We start from the raw sequence: 19,867 nt of genomic DNA, 5'->3' as shown, positions 1-19,867 counted from the left end.
CGGTTTAACAACATTTCATTCTCAAAATAAATTATCTAGTTATTCTGGAGAGAGAGAGAGAGAGAGAGAGAGAGAGAGAGAGAGAGAGAGAGAGAGAGAGAGAGAGGGGGGGCTCGGTCGCGAGCGAACGCTAACCTCCGTCACGGCGGGTAGCTGGTACACCATCACAACAACATGACAAGGGATACCCACAATATCTTTCGATTACATAATTTTATGCAACTCTGGGTATCTCTAATGCTCCGTACTCTCTATTTGTTAGAGATACACGTTCATTTGATTTTTCGCATTACGATGGGGCGTATTCGACACGATTTGAAGCTGGAGATAGTTAGAATGCATCGGAGCGGTACTTCTGTAGCTGGGATTCGTGGACGACTTATCTCCATGGGACACATTAAATATTCAAGTCAGACTGAGTATTGAAGAACACACGGCTTCGCACTTGAAGATTGTCGTCGCAAACGTAACGCACTAGAAAGTGGGAATCCTCGCGCAATGACAAACGTCGAGCCAAACTTAAAGTAACGCAACACAAAATCACTAAAACGTGAATACACAAAAAATGTTCTTTACACGTAGAAGACCTCGAAAGAAATGAACCGAACGTGCTAAAAATACCGGGTTGCTAATCATAGCTAGAGGAAGCCCTGATTTTGAATCACTTGCTCATTATTAGTTGACACGCGTGGACTTCAACAACAAACAATACAAATGTAAGCGAACCATTTAATTGTTAAGAAAACACAATCACACTGCGTACACATTCATAATTTTAAAATCATTTCATGATAATTTTTATTTTAACGACCTTCTTGAAATATGATAATGGAATCGAAAATATTTTATTTGCGACTGCTGCACAAGTATTAAATTAAATACTATAATAATATATTTAATAGCTATGAAATAAAAAAAAATTATTAAAAAAATTACAAGTATTTTGATTATAATCTCTGTCAAAATCTGGTTAAATATCGTCATTAAATATAAATTAACATGCAATTTATTTGTCATTCGGGGAGATAACTCCCGCTTGTATACGATACTTTTCCATCGATAATTTTACCGTGACGGGGACAGGTAGATGATCAGTTTACCGTGATGGGAACGCGGGATACCTGTCTCACCTGGCCGATCACCTCGATGTGTTTATACCGTGACGGGGCGCGGGAAACACGGGATCCGCGTTGCCTGTACTGTAGGAATGACACAACTTATCACAGACCCTACGCATTTTACGGAAAACTCTGAAACATTACTAGATTTGTTAATAGTAAACAATATAGAAAACATCGTTTTTTCTGGGGTGGGGGACAACATTCTTCCAAGTAACACAGGCTACCACTGTCCCATCTACTGTGTCCTAAAATCGCCCAAATTATACGTCGAACTTTCACTAGAAATGTTTGGTCATTTTGGGAAACCAACTTTTATGATTATAAAATTTGCCTACATAAACAAAATCTGGATATGCAAATCTCTAATGAAATCAATCAAGCTTGTAACAAAATTACAAATAAAATATTAGAGGCTGCCACCAAAAATATACCAAACAAGGTCATCACTTCTCGACCTAATGATCCCCCTTGGAGGCATAATGCTGTCCGCCGAGCTATAAGGCAATGCAAACGTCTGCACTCGAAGGCTAAAAAATCCCAATCCTCAGTGGACTGGGCTAATTATCGAAAGGCAAGAAATGAATGCATAAATAAAGTAAGGAATGCAAAGCAAACGTACTACTTAAAACTAGCTAATCAACTTAAATCAAACAATTTATCACAAAAGGAATGGTGGTCATTGTTGAAAAAAGTTACAAATTAAAAACAAGAGGCCCATGGGCCACATCGCTCACCTGAGGAACAATAGGTATGATAAAATCAGCTTAATGGAGTCATAATACAAACAATCTGGACAATGTACAATAATACATGTAGATCCTGCATAAATAAAATCCATTTTTTCCCCCTGGATATTCTTATGTTTATAATCATTAGTCCCTTTTCTAACAGGATGATTTTATAGTCATATCACATGTTGAGTATTGCACTCCTCAAAAAGATCCCTTACAATTGTTTATATATGGGATATTAAGCTACATCAAACTCTGAACCTTCTTGTGAGGCCAAAGAATTGTCCTGGGGCCAAAGTCTTAACAATTATAAACAATCATCTGGCTGATTACTTTCTGAGAAGAAAATTTTAAAAGATTTACTCTATATATTCCTATGTAAAACTTTAACACCCCCCCCCCCTAATGTGGGCTCACCCTACCCCCAGGGATCATGTTTTCACAACTTTGAATCTACACTACCTGAGGATACTTCCACACAAGTTTCAGCTTTCCTGACTGATTAGTTTCTGAGAAGAAGATTTTTAAATATTTACTCTATATATTCCTATGTAAAACTTTAACACCCCCCCCCCCAATGTGGGCTCACCCTACCCCCAGGGATAATGTTTTCACAACTTTGAATCTACACTACCTGAGGATGCTTCCACACAAGTTTCAGCTTTCCTGACTGATTAGTTTCTGAGAAGAAGATTTTTAAAAATTTACTCTATATATTCCTATGTAAAACTTCGAACCCCCATTGTGCCCCACCCTACCCCCAGGGATCATGATTTTCACAACATTGAATCTACACTGCCTGAGGATGCTTCCACACGAGTTTCAGCTTTCCTGGCTGATCAGTTTCTGAGAAGAAGATTTTCAAAGATTTACTCTATATATTCCTATTTAAAACTTCGAACCCCCCCCCCCATTGTGGCCCCACCCTATCCCTTGGGGTCATGATTTTCACAACTTTGAATCTACACTACCTGAGGATGCTTCCACTCAAGTTTCAGCTTTCCTGGCTGATTAGTTTCTGAGAAGAAGATTTTTAAAGATTTACTATGTATTACAATGTAAAACTTTAACACCCCCCAATGTGGCCTCACCCTACCCCCAGGGGTCATGATTTTCACAACTTTGAATCTGCACTACCTGAAGATGCTTCCACATAAGTTTCAGCTTTCCTGGCTGATTAGTTTCTGAGAAGAAGATTTTAAAGATTTACTCTATACATATAAATTCCTAAGTAAAACTTCGACCCCCCATTGTGGCCCCACCCTACCCCTGGGGGTCATGATTTTCACAACTTTGAATCTACACTACCTGAGGATGCTTCCACACAAGTGTCAGCTTTCCTGGTTGATTAGTTTCTGAGGAGAAGATTTTTAAAGATTTACTCTATATATTCCTATGTAAAACTTCGACCACCCCATTGTGGCCCCACCCTACCCCCGAGGGTCATGATTTTCACAACTATGAATCTACACTACCTGAGGATGCTTCCATATAAGTTTCAGCTTTGCTGGCTGAATAGTTTCTGAGAAGAAGATTTTCAAAGATTTACTCTTTATATTCATATGTTAAACTTTGACCTCTCATTGTGGCCCCACCCTACCCCCAGGGATCATGATTTTCACAACCTTGAACCTACAATACCTGAGGATGCTTCCACACAAGTTTCAGCTTTCCTGGCCTTATGGTTCATGAGAAGAAGATTTTTAAAGATTTACTCTATATATTTATATGTTAAATTTTGACCCCCAATTGTGGCCCCAGTCTACCCCCAGGGGGGGGGGGGCATGATTTTCACAACTTTGAATCTACACTATCTGAGGATGCATTCACACAAGTTTCAGCTTTCCTGGCTTATTATTTTCTGAGGAGAAGATTTTTAAAGATTTACTTTATATATTCCTATGTTAAACTTCAACCCCCCATTGTGGCCCTACCCTATCCCCTTGGGTCATGATTTTCACAACATTAAATCTACACTACCTGAGGATGCTTCCACACAAGTGTCAGCTTTACTGGCTGATTCGTTTCTGAGAGGAAGATTTTTAAAGATTTACTCAATATATTCCTATGTAAAACTTCTACCCCCCCCCCCCCATTGTGGCCCCACCCTGCCCCCGGGGGTTATGATTTTCACAACTTTAAATCTACACTACCTGAGGATGCTTCCACACAAATTTCAGCTTTGCTAGCTGATAAGTTTCTGAGAGGAAGATTTTTAAAGATTTACTCTATATATTCCTTTGTTAAATTTTGACCCCCCATTGTGGCCCCACCCTAGCCCTGGGGGTCATGATTTTCACAACTTTGAATTTACACTACCTGAGGATGCTTCCACACAAGTTTCAACTTTCCTGGCTGATTAGTTTCTGAGAAGAAGATTTTAAAAGATTTACTCTATATATTCCTTTGTTAAACTTTGACCCCCCCCCCATTGTGGCCCCAGTCTACCCCTGGGGGTCATGATTTTCACAACTTTGAATTTACACTACCTGAGGATACTTCCACACAAGTGTCAGCTTTACTGGCTGATTCGTTTCTGAGAAAAAGATTTTTAAAGATTTACTCAATATATTCCTACGTTAAACTTCGACCCCCCCCTATTGTGGCCCCACCCTACCCCCGGGGGTTATGATTTTCACAACTTTGAATCTACACTACCTGAGGATGCTTCCACACAAACTTCAGCTTTGCTAGCTGATAAGTTTCTGAGAAGAAGATTTTTAAAGATTTACTCTATATATACCTTTGTTAAACTTTGACCCCCCCATTGTGGCCCCAGTCTACCCCCGGGGGTCATGATTTTCACAACTTTGAATTTACACTACCTGAGGATGCTTCCACACAAGTTTCAGTTTTCCTGGCTGATTAGTTTCTGAGAAGAAGATTTTTAAAGATTTACTCTATATATTCCTATGTTAAACTTCAAGCCCCCCCCCCCCCATTATGGCCCAATCCTACCCCCAGGGGTTATGATTTTCCCAACATTGAATTTACAATATCTGAGGATGCTTCCATACAAGTTTCAGCTTTGCTGGCTGATTAGTTTCTGAGAAGAAGATTTTTAAAGATTTACTCTATATATTCCTATGTAAAACATCGACCCCCCCCCTTGTGGCCCCACCCTACCCCCGAGGGTCATGATTTTCACAACTTTGAATCTACACTACCTGAGGATGCTTCCATACAAGTTTCAGCTTTGCTGGCTGAATAGTTTATGAGGAGAAGATTTTTAAAGATTTACTCTTTATATTCATATGTTAAACTTTGACCTCTCATTGTGGCCCCACCCTACCCCCAGGGATCATGATTTTCACATCCTTGAACCTACAATACCTGAGGATGCTTCCACACAAGTTTCAGCTTTCCTGGCTGATCAGTTTCTGAGAAGAAGATTTTCAAAGATTTACTCTATATATTCCTATTTAAAACTTCGAACCCCCCCCCCCATTGTGGCCCCACCCTATCCCTTGGGGTCATGATTTTCACAACTTTGAATCTACACTACCTGAGGATGCTTCCACTCAAGTTTCAGCTTTCCTGGCTGATTAGTTTCTGAGAAGAAGATTTTTAAAGATTTACTATATATTACAATGTAAAACTTTAACACCCCCCAATGTGGCCTCACCCTACCCCCAGGGGTCATGATTTTCACAACTTTGAATCTGCACTACCTGAATATGCTTCCACATAAGTTTCAGCTTTCCTGGCTGATTAGTTTCTGAGAAGAAGATTTTAAAGATTTACTCTATACATATAAATTCCTAAGTAAAACTTCGACCCCCCATTGTGGCCCCACCCTACCCCTGGGGGTCATGATTTTCACAACTTTGAATCTACACTACCTGAGGATGCTTCCACACAAGTGTCAGCTTTCCTGGTTGATTAGTTTCTGAGGAGAAGATTTTTAAAGATTTACTCTATATATTCCTATGTAAAACTTCGACCACCCCATTGTGGCCCCACCCTACCCCCGAGGGTCATGATTTTCACAACTATGAATCTACACTACCTGAGGATGCTTCCATATAAGTTTCAGCTTTGCTGGCTGAATAGTTTCTGAGAAGAAGATTTTCAAAGATTTACTCTTTATATTCATATGTTAAACTTTGACCTCTCATTGTGGACCCACCCTACCCCCAGGGATCATGATTTTCACAACCTTGAACCTACAATACCTGAGGATGCTTCCACACAAGTTTCAGCTTTCCTGGCCTTATGGTTCATGAGAAGAAGATTTTTAAAGATTTACTCTATATATTTATATGTTAAATTTTGACCCCCAATTGTGGCCCCAGTCTACCCCCAGGGGGGGGGGGGGGGCATGATTTTCACAACTTTGAATCTACACTACCTGAGGATGCATTCACACAAATTTCAGCTTTCCTGGCTTATTATTTTCTGAGGAGAAGATTTTTAAAGATTTACTTTATATATTCCTATGTTAAACTTCAACCCCCCATTGTGGCCCTACCCTATCCCCTTGGGTCATGATTTTCAAAACATTAAATCTACACTACCTGAGGATGCTTCCACACAAGTGTCAGCTTTACTGGCTGATTCGTTTCTGAGAGGAAGATTTTTAAAGATTTACTCAATATATTCCTATGTAAAACTTCTACCCCCCCCCCCATTGTGGCCCCACCCTGCCCCCGGGGGTTATGATTTTCACAACTTTAAATCTACACTACCTGAGGATGCTTCCACACAAATTTCAGCTTTGCTAGCTGATAAGTTTCTGAGAGGAAGATTTTTAAAGATTTACTCTATATATTCCTTTGTTAAATTTTGACCCCCCATTGTGGCCCCACCCTAGCCCTGGGGGTCATGATTTTCACAACTTTGAATTTACACTACCTGAGGATGCTTCCACACAAGTTTCAACTTTCCTGGCTGATTAGTTTCTGAGAAGAAGATTTTTAAAGATTTACTCTATATATTCCTTTGTTAAACTTTGACCCCCCCCCCCCATTGTGGCCCCAGTCTACCCCTGGGGGTCATGATTTTCACAACTTTGAATTTACACTACCTGAGGATACTTCCACACAAGTGTCAGCTTTACTGGCTGATTCGTTTCTGAGAAAAAGATTTTTAAACATTTACTCAATATATTCCTACGTTAAACTTCCACCCCCCCTTATTGTGGCCCCACCCTACCCCCGGGGGTTATGATTTTCACAACTTTGAATCTACACTACCTGAGGATGCTTCCACACAAACTTCAGCTTTGCTAGCTGATAAGTTTCTGAGAAGAAGATTTTTAAAGATTTACTCTATATATACCTTTGTTAAAATTTGACCCCCCCATTGTGGCCCCTGTCTACCCCCGGGGGTCATGATTTTCACAACTTTGAATTTACACTACCTGAGGATGCTTCCACACAAGTTTCAGTTTTCCTGGCTGATTAGTTTCTGAGAAGAAGATTTTTAAAGATTTACTCTATATATTCCTATGTTAAACTTCGAGCCCCCCCCCCCCCATTATGGCCCAATCCTACCCCCAGGGGTTATGATTTTCCCAACATTGAATTTACAATATCTGAGGATGCTTCCATACAAGTTTCAGCTTTGCTGGCTGATTAGTTTCTGAGAAGATTTTTAAAGATTTACTCTATATATTCCTATGTAAAACATCGACCCCCCCCCCCCCATTATGGCCCCACCCTACCCCCGAGGGTCATGATTTTCACAACTTTGAATCTACACTACCTGAGGATGCTTCCATACAAGTGTCAGCTTTGCTGGCTGAATAGTTTATGAGGAGAAGATTTTTAAAGATTTACTCTTTATATTCATATGTTAAACTTTGACCTCTCATTGTGGCCCCACCCTACCCCCAGGGATCATGATTTTCACAACCTTGAACCTACAATACCTGAGGATGCTTCCACACAAGTTTCAGCTTTCCTGGCTGATCAGTTTCTGAGAAGAAGATTTTCAAAGATTTACTCTATATATTCCTATTTAAAACTTCGAACCCCCCCCCCCCAATGTGGCCTCACCCTACCCCCAGGGGTCATGATTTTCACAACTTTGAATCTGCACTACCTGAAGATGCTTCCACATAAGTTTCAGCTTTCCTGGCTGATTAGTTTCTGAGAAGAAGATTTTAAAGATTTACTCTATACATATAAATTCCTAAGTAAAACTTCGACCCCCCATTGTGGCCCCACCCTACCCCTGGGGGTCATGATTTTCACAACTTTGAATCTACACTACCTGAGGATGCTTCCACACAAGTGTCAGCTTTCCTGGTTGATTAGTTTCTGAGGAGAAGATTTTTAAAGATTTACTCTATATATTCCTATGTAAAACTTCGACCACCCCATTGTGGCCCCACCCTACCCCCGAGGGTCATGATTTTCACAACTATGAATCTACACTACCTGAGGATGCTTCCATATAAGTTTCAGCTTTGCTGGCTGAATAGTTTCTGAGAAGAAGATTTTCAAAGATTTACTCTTTATATTCATATGTTAAACTTTGACCTCTCATTGTGGACCCACCCTACCCCCAGGGATCATGATTTTCACAACCTTGAACCTACAATACCTGAGGATGCTTCCACACAAGTTTCAGCTTTCCTGGCCTTATGGTTCATGAGAAGAAGATTTTTAAAGATTTACTCTATATATTTATATGTTAAATTTTGACCCCCAATTGTGGCCCCAGTCTACCCCCAGGGGGGGGGGGGCATGATTTTCACAACTTTGAATCTACACTACCTGAGGATGCATTCACACAAATTTCAGCTTTCCTGGCTTATTATTTTCTGAGGAGAAGATTTTTAAAGATTTACTTTATATATTCCTATGTTAAACTTCAACCCCCCATTGTGGCCCTACCCTATCCCCTTGGGTCATGATTTTCAAAACATTAAATCTACACTACCTGAGGATGCTTCCACACAAGTGTCAGCTTTACTGGCTGATTCGTTTCTGAGAGGAAGATTTTTAAAGATTTACTCAATATATTCCTATGTAAAACTTCTACCCCCCCCCCCCCCATTGTGGCCCCACCCTGCCCCCGGGGGTTATGATTTTCACAACTTTAAATCTACACTACCTGAGGATGCTTCCACACAAATTTCAGCTTTGCTAGCTGATAAGTTTCTGAGAGGAAGATTTTTAAAGATTTACTCTATATATTCCTTTGTTAAATTTTGACCCCCCATTGTGGCCCCACCCTAGCCCTGGGGGTCATGATTTTCACAACTTTGAATTTACACTACCTGAGGATGCTTCCACACAAGTTTCAACTTTCCTGGCTGATTAGTTTCTGAGAAGAAGATTTTTAAAGATTTACTCTATATATTCCTTTGTTAAACTTTGACCCCCCCCCCCATTGTGGCCCCAGTCTACCCGTGGGGGTCATGATTTTCACAACTTTGAATTTACACTACCTGAGGATACTTCCACACAAGTGTCAGCTTTACTGGCTGATTCGTTTCTGAGAAAAAGATTTTTAAAGATTTACTCAATATATTCCTACGTTAAACTTCCACCCCCCCCTATTGTGGCCCCACCCTACCCCCGGGGGTTATGATTTTCACAACTTTGAATCTACACTACCTGAGGATGCTTCCACACAAACTTCAGCTTTGCTAGCTGATAAGTTTCTGAGAAGAAGATTTTTAAAGATTTACTCTATATATACCTTTGTTAAACTTTGACCCCCCCATTGTGGCCCCAGTCTACCCCCGGGGGTCATGATTTTCACAACTTTGAATTTACACTACCTGAGGATGCTTCCACACAAGTTTCAGTTTTCCTGGCTGATTAGTTTCTGAGAAGAAGATTTTTAAAGATTTACTCTATATATTCCTATGTTAAACTTCGAGCCCCCCCCCCCCATTATGGCCCAATCCTACCCCCAGGGGTTATGATTTTCCCAACATTGAATTTACAATATCTGAGGATGCTTCCATACAAGTTTCAGCTTTGCTGGCTGATTAGTTTCTGAGAAGAAGATTTTTAAAGATTTACTCTATATATTCCTATGTAAAACATCGACCCCCCCCCCCATTATGGCCCCACCCTACCCCCGAGGGTCATGATTTTCACAACTTTGAATCTACACTACCTGAGGATGCTTCCATACAAGTGTCAGCTTTGCTGGCTGAATAGTTTATGAGGAGAAGATTTTTAAAGATTTACTCTTTATATTCATATGTTAAACTTTGACCTCTCATTGTGGCCCCACCCTACCCCCAGGGATCATGATTTTCACAACCTTGAACCTACAATACCTGAGGATGCTTCCACACAAGTTTCAGCTTTCCTGGCTGATCAGTTTCTGAGAAGAAGATTTTCAAAGATTTACTCTATATATTCCTATTTAAAACTTCGAACCCCCCCCCCCATTGTGGCCCCACCCTATCCCTTGGGGTCATGATTTTCACAACTTTGAATCTACACTACCTGAGGATGCTTCCACTCAAGTTTCAGCTTTCCTGGCTGATTAGTTTCTGAGAAGAAGATTTTTAAAGATTTACTATATATTACAATGTAAAACTTTAACACCCCCCAATGTGGCCTCACCCTACCCCCAGGGGTCATGATTTTCACAACTTTGAATCTGCACTACCTGAAGATGCTTCCACATAAGTTTCAGCTTTCCTGGCTGATTAGTTTCTGAGAAGAAGATTTTAAAGATTTACTCTATACATATAAATTCCTAAGTAAAACTTCGAACCCCCATTGTGGCCCCACCCTACCCCTGGGGGTCATGATTTTCACAACTTTGAATCTACACTACCTGAGGATGCTTCCACACAAGTGTCAGCTTTCCTGGTTGATTAGTTTCTGAGGAGAAGATTTTTAAAGATTTACTCTATATATTCCTATGTAAAACTTCGACCACCCCATTGTGGCCCCACCCTACCCCCGAGGGTCATGATTTTCACAACTATGAATCTACACTACCTGAGGATGCTTCCATATAAGTTTCAGCTTTGCTGGCTGAATAGTTTCTGAGAAGAAGATTTTCAAAGATTTACTCTTTATATTCATATGTTAAACTTTGACCTCTCATTGTGGACCCACCCTACCCCCTGGGGTTATGATTTTCACAACCTTGAACCTACAATACCTGAGGATGCTTCCACACAAGTTTCAGCTTTCCTGGCCTTATGGTTCATGAGAAGAAGATTTTTAAAGATTTACTCTATATATTTATATGTTAAATTTTGACCCCCAATTGTGGCCCCAGTCTACCCCCAGGGGGGGGGGGGGGATGATTTTCACAACTTTGAATCTACACTACCTGAGGATGCATTCACACAAATTTCAGCTTTCCTGGCTTATTATTTTCTGAGGAGAAGATTTTTAAAGATTTACTTTATATATTCCTATGTTAAACTTCAACCCCCCATTGTGGCCCTACCCTATCCCCTTGGGTCATGATTTTCAAAACATTAAATCTACACTACCTGAGGATGCTTCCACACAAGTGTCAGCTTTACTGGCTGATTCGTTTCTGAGAGAAAGATTTTTAAAGATTTACTCAATATATTCCTATGTAAAACTTCTACCCCCCCCCCCCCCATTGTGGCCCCACCCTGCCCCCGGGGGTTATGATTTTCACAACTTTAAATCTACACTACCTGAGGATGCTTCCACACAAATTTCAGCTTTGCTAGCTGATAAGTTTCTGAGAGGAAGATTTTTAAAGATTTACTCTATATATTCCTTTGTTAAATTTTGACCCCCCATTGTGGCCCCACCCTAGCCCTGGGGGTCATGATTTTCACAACTTTGAATTGACACTACCTGAGGATGCTTCCACACAAGTTTCAACTTTCCTGGCTGATTAGTTTCTGAGAAGAAGATTTTTAAAGATTTACTCTATATATTCCTTTGTTAAACTTTGACCCCCCCCATTGTGGCCCCAGTCTACCCCTGGGGGTCATGATTTTCACAACTTTGAATTTACACTACCTGAGGATACTTCCACACAAGTGTCAGCTTTACTGGCTGATTCGTTTCTGAGAAAAAGATTTTTAAAGATTTACTCAATATATTCCTACGTTAAACTTCGACCCCCCCCCCCCTATTGTGGCCCCACCCTACCCCCGGGGGTTATGATTTTCACAACTTTGAATCTACACTACCTGAGGATGCTTCCACACAAACTTCAGCTTTGCTAGCTGATAAGTTTCTGAGAAGAAGATTTTTAAAGATTTACTCTATATATACTTTTGTTAAACTTTGACCCCCCCATTGTGGCCCCATCCTACCCCCGGGGGTTATGATTTTCACAACTTTGAATCTACACTACTTGAGGATGCTTCCACACAAGTGTCAGCTTTTCGTGCTGATTAGTTTCTGAGAAGAAGATTTTTAAAGATTTACTCTATATATTCCTATGTTAAACTTCGAGCCCCCCCCCCCCCCATTATGGCCCAATCCTACCCCCAGGGGTTATGATTTTCCCAACATTGAATTTACAATATCTGAGGATGCTTCCATACAAGTTTCAGCTTTGCTGGCTGATTAGTTTCTGAGAAGAAGATTTTTAAAGATTTACTCTATATATTCCTATGTAAAACATCGACCCCCCCCCATTGTGGCCCCACCCTACCCCCGAGGGTCATGATTTTCACAACTTTGAATCTACACTACCTGAGGATGCTTCCATACAAGTGTCAGCTTTGCTGGCTGAATAGTTTATGAGGAGAAGATTTTTAAAGATTTACTCTTTATATTCATATGTTAAACTTTGACCTCTCATTGTGGCCCCACCCTACCCCCAGGGATCATGATTTTCACAACCTTGAACCTACAATACCTGAGGATGCTTCCACACAAGTTTCAGCTTTCCTGGTCTTATGGTTCATGAGCAGAAGATTTTTAAAGATTTACTCTATATATTCCTATGTTAAACTTGGACCCCCCATTGTGGCCCCATCTTCCCCCCGGGGGTCATGATTTTCACAACTTTGAATCTACACTACCTGAGGATGCTTCCACACAAGTGTCAGCTTTTCTGGCTGATTAGTTTCTGAGAAGAAGATTTTTAAAGATTTGTTCTATATATTCATATGTTAAACTTTGACCCCCGATTTTGGCCCCACCCTATCCCCTGGGGTTATGATTTTCACAACATTGAATTTACACTACCTGAGGATGCTTCAACACAAGTTTCAGCTTTGCTTGCTGATTAGTTTCTGAGAATAAGGTTTTTAGATTTACCCTTGATATTCATATATGAATCTTTGACCCCCCCCCCCCCATTTGTGGCCCCTACCTACCCCCGGGGGTTATGATTTTCACAACTTTGAATCTACACTACTCGAGGATGCTTCCACACAAGTTTCAGCTTTCCTGGTCTTATGGTTCATGAGCAGAAGATTTTTAAATCTTGGACTCCCCATTGTGGCCCCATCCTACCCCTGGGAGTTATGATTTTCACAACTTTGAATCTACACTACCTGAGGATGCTTCCATACAAGTTTCAGCTTTGCTGGCTGATTAGTTTCTGAGAAGAAGATTTTTAAAGATTTACTCTATATATTCCTACGTTAAACTTCGAGCCCCCCCCCCCCCCATTATGGCCCAATCCTACCCCCAGGGGTTATGATTTTCCCAACATTGAATTTTCAATACCTGAGAATGCTTCCATACATGTTTCAGCTCTACTGGCTGATTAGTTTCTGAGAAGAAGATTTTTAAAGATTTACTTTATATAATTGATATTCATATGTTAAACTTAAACCCCCCATTGTGGCCCCAGTCTACCCCCGGGGGTCATGATTTTCACAACTTTGAATTTACACTACCTGAGGATGCTTTCACACAAGTGTCTTCTTTACTGGCTGATTCGTTTCTGAGAAGAAGATTTTTAAAGATTTACTCTATATATTCCTATGTAAAACCTCGACCCCCGCCTATTGTAGCCCCACCCTGCCCTCGGGGGTTATGATTTTCACAACTTTGAATCTACACTACCTGAGGATGCTTCCACACAAATTTCAGCTTTGCTAGCTGATAAGTTTCTGAGAGGAAGATTCTTAAAGATTTACTCTATATATTCCTTTGTTAAACTTTGACCCCCCCATTTTGGCCCCAGTCTACCCCCGAGGGTCATGATTTTCACAACTTTGAATTTACACTACCTGAGGATGCTTCCACACAAGTGTCAGGTTTCCTGGCTGCTTAGTTACTGAGAAGAAGATTTTTAAAGATTTTGTTCTATATAATTCATGTTTAACTTTGACCCCCCCCCCATTGTGGCCCCACCCTATCCCCTGGGGTTATGATTTTCACAACTTTGGATCTACACTACCTGAGGATGCATTCACACAAGTTGCAGCTTTCCTGGCTGATTAGTTTCTGAGAAGAAGATTTTTAATGATTTAAGCTTTATATTCCTATGTAAAACTTCATCCCCCCATTTTGGCCCCACCCTACCCCCAGGGGTCATGATTTTCACAACTTTGAATCTACACTACCTGAGGATGCTTTCACACAAGTTTCAGCTTTGCGTGGTCTTATGGTTCAGGAGAGGAAGATTTTTGAAAATTTCTTGAAAATTTTCATAAATTCCTAATTATCTCCCTACTACCTGAGGATGCTTCCACACAATTTTCAGCTTTCCTGGCTGATTAGTTTCTGAGAAGAAGATTTTTAAAGATTTACTCTATATATTCAATTGTTAAACTTCGACCCCCCCTCCCCCATTGTGGCCCCATCCTACCCCCAAGGGTCATGATTTTCACAACTTTGAATCTACACAACCTGAGAATGCTCTCACACAAGTTTCAGCTTTCCTGGCCGATTAATTTCTGAGAAGAAGATTTTTAAAGATTTACTCTATATATTCCTATGATAAATTTCGACCCCCCATTGTGGCCCCACCCTACCCATGGGGGTCATGATTTTCACAACTTTGAATTTACACTACCTGAGGATGCTTTCACACAAGTTTCAGCTCTCCTCGCTGCTGAGTTTCTGAGAAGAAGATTTTTAAAGATTAACTCCATATATTTCTATGTAAAACTTCGACCCCCCATTTTAGCACACCCTACCCCTGGGGGTCATGATTTTCACAACTTTGAATCTACACTACCTGAGGATGCTTTCACACAAGTTTCAGCTTTGCGTGGTCTTATGGTTGAGGAGAAGAAGATTTTTGAAAATTTCTTGAAAATTTTCATAAATTCCTAATTATCTCCCTTTGCAAAAGGGCGTGGTCCCTAATTTTCACAACTTTGAATCTACACTACCTGAGAATGCTCTCACACAAGTTTCAGCTTTCCTGGCCGATTAGTATCTGAGGAGAAGATTTTTAAAGATTTACTCTATATATTCCTATGATAAATTTCGACCCCCCATTGTGGCCCCACCCTACCCATGGGGGTCATGTTTTTCACAACTTTGAATCTACACTACCTGAGGATGCTTTCACACAAGTTTCAGCTCTCCCCGCTGCTTAGTTTCTGAGAAGATTTTTAAAGATTAACTCTATATATTCCTATGTAAAACTTCGACCCCCCCCATTTTGGCACACCCTACCCCTGGGGGTCATGATTTTCACAACTTTGAATCTACACTACCTGAAGATGCTTCAACACAAGTTTCAGCTTTGCTAGCTGATTAGTTTCTGAGAAGAAGGTTTTTAGATTTACCCTATATATTCATATATAGATCTTTGACCCCCCCCCCCCCATTTGTGGCCCCTACCTACCCCCGGGGGTAATGATTTTCACAACTTTGAATTTACACTACTCAAGGATGCTTCCACACAAGTTTCAGCTTTCCTGGTCTTATGGTTCATGAGAAGAAGATTTTTAAAGATTTACTATATATATTTCTATGTTAATCTTGGACTCCCCATTGTGGCCCCATCCTATCCCTGGGGGTTATGATTTTCACAATTTTGAATCTACACTACTTGAGGTTGCTTCCACACAAGTGTCAGCTTTTCGTGCTGATTATTTTCTGAGAATAAGATTTTTAAAGATTTACTCTATATATTCCTATGTTAAACTTCGAGGCCCCCCCCCCCATTGTGGCCCAATCCTACCCCCAGGGGTTATGATCTTCCCAACATTGAATTTAAAATACCTGAGGATGCTTCCATACAAGTTTCAGCTTTGCTGGCTGATTAGTGTCTGAGAAAAAGATTTTTAAAGATTTACTTTATATATTCATGTTAAACTTAAACCCCCCATTGTGGCCCCAGTCTACCCCCGGGGGTCATGATTTTCACAACTTTGAATTTACACTACCTGAGGATGCTTCCACACAAGTGTCATCTTTACTGGCTGATTCGTTTCTGAGAAGAAGATTTTTAAAGATTTACTCTATATATTCCTATGTAAAACATCGACCCCCCCCCCCATTGTGGCCCCACCCCACCCCCGGGGGTTATCAATTTTCACAACTTTGAATCTACACTACCTGAGGATGCTTCCACACAAATTTCAGCTTTGCTAGCTGATACGTTTCTGAGAGGAAGATTTTTAAAGATTTACTCTATATATTCCTTTGTTAAACTTTGACCCCCCCCCCCCCCACCATTGTGGCCCCAGTCTACCCCCGGGGGTCATGATTTTCAAAACTTTGAATTAACACTACCTGAGGATGCTTCCACACAAGTGTCCGGGATCCTGGCTGCTTAGTTTCTGAGAAGAAGATGTTTAAAGATTTTGTTCTATATATTCATATGTTAAACTTTGACCCCCCATTGTGGCCCCACCCTATCCCCTGGGGTTATGATTTTCACAACTTTGAATCTACACTACCTGAGGATGCATTCACACAAGTTGCAGCTTTCCTGGCTGATTAGTTTCTGAGAATCTACACTACCTGAGGATGCATTCACACAAGTTGCAGCTTTCCTGGCTGATTAGTTTCTGAGAAGAAGATTAAAGATTTACTCTTTATATTCCTATGTCAAACTTCGTCCCCCCATTTTGGCCCCACCCTAAATTACTGTATATATTTCTATGTTAATCTTGGACTCCCCATTGTGGCCCCATCCTACCCCTGGGGGTAATGATTTTCACAACTTTGAATCTACACTACTTGAGGATGCTTCCACACAAGTGTCAGCTTTTCGTGCTAATTAGTTTCTGAGAAGAAGATTTTTAAAGATTTACTCTATATATTCCTACGTTAAACTTCGAGCCCCCCCCCCCCCCCCATTGTGGCCCAATCCTACCCCCAGGGGTTATGATTTTCCCAACATTGAATTTAAAATACCTGAGGATGCTTCCACACAAATTTCAGCTTTGCTAGCTGATACGTTTCTGAGAGGAAGATTTTTAAAGATTTACTCTATATATTCCTTTGTTAAACTTTGACCCCCGCATTTTGGCCCCAGTCTACCCCCGAGGGTCATGATTTTCACAACTTTGAATTTACACTACCTGAGGATGCTTCCACACAAGTGTCAGGTTTCCTGGCTGCTTAGTTTCTGAGAAGAAGATTTTTAAAGATTTTGTTCTATATAATTCATATGTTTAACTTTGACCCCCCCCCCCCCATTGTGGCCCCACCCTATCCCCTGGGGTTATGATTTTCACAACTTTGAATCTACACTACCTGAGGATGCATTCACACAAGTTGCAGCTTTCTTGGCTGATTAGTTTCTGAGAAGAAGATTTTTAATGATTTACGCTTTATATTCCTATGTAAAACTTCGTCCCCCCCATTTTGGCCCCACCCTACCCCCAGGGGTCATGATTTTCACAACTTTGAAACCACACTACCTGAGGATGCTTTCACACAAGTTTCAGCTTTGCGTGGTCTTATGGTTCAGGAGAAGAAGATTTTTGAAAATTTCTTGAAAATTTTCATAAATTCCTAATTATCTCCCTACTACCTGAGGATGCTTCCACATAAGTTTCAGCTTTCCTGGCTGATTAGTTTCTGAGAAGAAGATTTTTAAAGATTTACTCTATATATTCAATTGTTAAACTTCGACCTCCCCCCCCCCCCCCCCCCCCCCATTGTGGCCCCATCCTACCCATAAGGGTCATGATTTTCACAACTTTGAATCTACACTACCTGAGAATGCTCTCACACAAGTTTCAGCTTTCCTGGCCAATTAGTTTCTGAGAAGAAGATTTTTAAAGATTTACTCTATATATTCCTATGATAAATTTCGACCCCCCATTGTGGCCCCACCCTACCCATGGGGGTCATGATTTTCACAACTTTGCATTTACTTTGAATCTACACTACCTGAGGATGCTTTCACACAAGTTTCAGCTCTCCTCGCTGCTGAGTTTCTGAGAAGAAGATTTTAAAGATTAACTCCATATATTCCTATGTAAAACTTCGACCCCCCATTTTAGCACACCCTACCCCTGGGGGTCATGATTTTCACAACTTTGAATCTACACTACCTGAGGATGCTTTCACACAAGTTTCAGCTTTGCGTGGTCTTATGGTTCAGGAGAAGAAGATTTTTGAAAATTTCTTGAAAATTTTCATAAATTCCTAATTATCTCCCTTTGCAAAAGGGCGTGGTCCCTAAGTTTCACACCTTTGAATCCCCTTAGGCTAAGGATGCTTTGTGCCAAGTTTGGTTGAAATTGGCCCATTGGTTCTTGAGAAGATGTTAAAAATGTGAAAAGTTTACAGACAGACGGACGACAGAAATGTGATCAGAATAGCTCAGGTGAGCTAATAAAAGGCTGGTGGAGTTTTTTCTATTAATACAAGTGTTCAAATTTGATTGTCAGTTACCAGGTACATCATTAGTATTGAAATTATGATATTCAAACATTTTCCCCATTTAAGAGCCCTTTAGAGATCAATGAAATTTGGCTACTAGTATACACCAATTTGAATTGCCATTTTGACAAAATTAACGTCATTTTCATGAAGACCAACACTATTCATCAAACTTGGCACTACCTAATTTTGATAAACATGTTTGCTTGACCAATTTGTGATTTTGTAGAATTTTTTTTTTCCATTAAAGAGACTGTGAGACGAAAAATGATGAAATCTGGATGTCCACCATTTTTAACTATTTATCGCGATCAACATATTTTGTTGGACTCAACACACCTTAGTCATGATAAAATGCTGTGCTAAACCAATTTATAATCGTTTGTTACCTCAATTTTTAAGACTTAAGAGAATTATAGAATTTGCCTGTCGACCATTTTGACATTTTGTCATAGCAAGCATATTTTTCAGACTAAGCACGCCTTAATTAATATGCAAAAATAATTTTGTTGGACTGAATTATTATTGTTTTTTATGCGTTTACCCTAGTTTAAATTTTTTAGGAAAAAAATTATAAAATCTGACTATCTGCCATTTTGATTTGCCATGTTGACCTAATTAATGCTTTTTAGGGAAAGCCAGCAAATTTTTTTCAAATTAAGCACACTTTAGATTGATTTAATACTAAGCTGGATCATTTCATTATTGTTTGTCAATAATAAAAAGACTTTAAAAATATATATATAAAATTTGGTTGTATGTCCGCCATTTTGATTCGCCATTTTGAGCTACTTAACGCCATTTTGATGAAGACCAGCATATTTTTTTGGAATCAGCACACTTTAATTATGTTTAAAAACCATGCTGGACCAAATAATAACTATTTGCCGTTAAAAGTTTTTTTTCGACTAAATCGGACTAGACTATATGAACTCATATTTTCTTTCAGAGGTAGTCGAGAAAAAAATTTTGAAAAATGGTCAAGTATTGACTATTTAATTGGCCTTGCTTCTAAGGCCCTTGTGGGGCAAGAGTAATAAAATTTACAATTTATCTGACATGAACAAGAAGAATATAGATGGTTTAAGATGTATAATTACTATATGCATCTTAACATGAATGGACAAGCATTAGTAATAATTTACAGGAAGAGATAGTTATTTCAAGATCAATGTTATTTCATTTTAGGCCTTAATTGTTGTTTTCAAGGTATAAAATTTCAAATAAATAATTTTATCCATGTAAAAGTTAGTGACTTTTTTTTTAATACAAATTATATAGGGTCAAGCAGTGTGTGTGTATGGGGGGGGGGGGGGGGGGAACTGGCTTAAAT

The 19,867-nt window shown here is 39.9% G+C and overlaps 1 long non-coding RNA gene across 1 annotated transcript in view; it reads right to left on the bottom strand.

Annotated features, from left to right (window-relative positions):
* The window catches only part of LOC128178208 (uncharacterized), a 47,754-nt gene that overhangs the window by 20,033 nt on the left and 7,854 nt on the right, over positions 1-19,867 (bottom strand). The window lies entirely within an intron of this gene.

This window comes from Crassostrea angulata, chromosome 3, assembly GCF_025612915.1.
Source record: "Crassostrea angulata isolate pt1a10 chromosome 3, ASM2561291v2, whole genome shotgun sequence".
NCBI lineage: Eukaryota > Metazoa > Mollusca > Bivalvia > Ostreida > Ostreidae > Magallana > Magallana angulata.
This window is presented reverse-complemented; position numbering and strand designations above follow the sequence as displayed.